Here is a 1,906-nt window from a genome sequence, read left to right as displayed (position 1 = left end):
AAGGGGTACGTATAACAGAATGACCTATATGACTTATCCTCATACCTGCACCACTTGCCGTGTGGATCTGGTCCTTCCCATGGTATTTCTCACGGAGGGTCACCTTCTCGAGCTCGCCCGTGAGGTGGTTTGTGGCACCGCTGTCGAGATACCAGTTGGTATCCACACCATAGGACCCGTCGGCGGCGGCAGCAACCTTGTCTTCTTCATCCGAGGAGGCTTCATCTTCATCAAAGCGATACCAGCAATCCTTGGCCGAGTGGCCAGGCTTGCCGCAGATCTGGCAGCGTACGGCATCGGGTCGTGACCGTCCCGAGCCGCCACTGCCGCTGCCGCCCCCGCCACGGCGATCCTTGTTGTTGTTGAAGTTAGGGCGCCCGCCACGGGAGCCGGAGTTGCTGGAGCCACCACCACCTTGCTTGCCCTTGTGTCGAGGAGGTCCACGGGTACGGGATGAGTACCCGCCGCACCCGCAGGTGGCCGCGTTTGCCGAAGACTTGAAGCTGCCGCCGGTGCTATGGAACTGCGTGACACGCCGATCAAAGTTGCTCAGCATGGCGTACAGCTCATCGAGGGAGACCGGCGTGACGCGGGCATCGAGGGCAGAGACAAGGGGCTGGTAGTCCATGTCCAGCCCGTGAGCAGGTAGGAGATCAACTCATCATCTTGGATGGGCTTGCCGGCCGCGGCGAGTTCATCGGCCAGGCCGCGCATAGAGGCATAGTACGCAGCAACAGATTGGTTGCCCTTCTGTGCGTTGATCAAAGCAGTGCGAATGTTGTTAACACGACTCGGAGATTGAGAGGAAAACATGCCTGCGAGCGCCGCCCAGAGAGCGTGCGCGGTGGTGATCGCGGTCACCGTGATCAGCACTTCCTTGGAGAGGTTGTTGAGGAGGTAGCCGAGCACTTGTTGGTCCTCCCGCACCCAGATGGGATGGAGAGGGTTCAGCTCGGTCGTCTCCTTGCCTTCCTTGTCCTTGGTGACGAGGAGGCAGGCGGGCTCCGGCATGGTTCCATCGACATAGCCGAAGAGCCCGGCTCCCCTCAGCTGCGGCGTAACTTGCGTTCGCCACAGGACGTAGTTCGTCCGAGAGAGCTTCTCCGTGACTTGGCCGCTGAGATTGGATTGAGCGGCGCTGGAGGAAGACATGGCTTGGCACTAGATGGCAGCTAGGGTTTTGAAAGAGGAGGCTCTGATTACCATGTGCGAATAGGCGAAAGCGTCTTACCCTCGGTGTGAGGGGGCGCGTTGCATGTTATAGGCGCAGGGGCGCACCTCCCTGGCAGATAGCGCATACAAGTTTGTTGGAGAAGATTACAACTTGGGGAGAAAGAGATAGAGAGATAAGAGGTTTACAAGATATTGAACTACTTGTCTAACAACCTAGTCTATCTCCTGGACATCTCCTTGTGCGCCAAGTCTGGACTCCAACGTGACATGAATATGTGTTTAACATGTGGAACTATGACATGTTTTAAGTGCAATAATACTAGAAACGGGTAAAGTTGTCTAGTCGCATCACTAGAAATTATTTAGTCTTAACTCAGTTCTCAGAATGATTGATTCGAGAAGTATAATCGTGTTTTAGGAGAGGGTTTGACTTAAGAGAGGCGCCTCCCCCGATCACACCCCTCTTGATCCTTCAGTCCCACTTAATCCCAACTCTTTTGATCATACAAAAGGTTTCCCTCGATTCCTTCTTGGATATCTTTGGGGCGTTTCATTCCTATTGGATCTGATGTTTCACAAACTAGATCCTACTATCTGTTTTTCTCCACCATAATGCTCATGTTTCACAAGCCATGGCGTTGCATTTGCAAAAATACGGCTGGAGGTAGCGCTGGGGAACCGCCTTGCTGGCGGGCTCGTTGTGGACTTTGTGGGCGCAACTCTCCATGCTTGG

At 54.6% G+C, this 1,906-nt stretch overlaps 1 pseudogene; it reads right to left on the bottom strand.

Annotated features, from left to right (window-relative positions):
- Positions 1 to 537: 537 nt before the first annotated feature.
- LOC123140391 (uncharacterized) lies at positions 538 to 675 on the bottom strand (annotated as a pseudogene).
- Between the last annotated feature and the right edge of the window lie 1,231 nt (positions 676 to 1,906).

This window comes from Triticum aestivum, chromosome 6B (assembly GCF_018294505.1).
Source record: "Triticum aestivum cultivar Chinese Spring chromosome 6B, IWGSC CS RefSeq v2.1, whole genome shotgun sequence".
Classification (NCBI taxonomy): domain Eukaryota; kingdom Viridiplantae; phylum Streptophyta; class Magnoliopsida; order Poales; family Poaceae; genus Triticum; species Triticum aestivum.
Note: the sequence above shows the minus strand (reverse complement) of the source record. Positions and strands in the feature narration are given on the sequence as shown.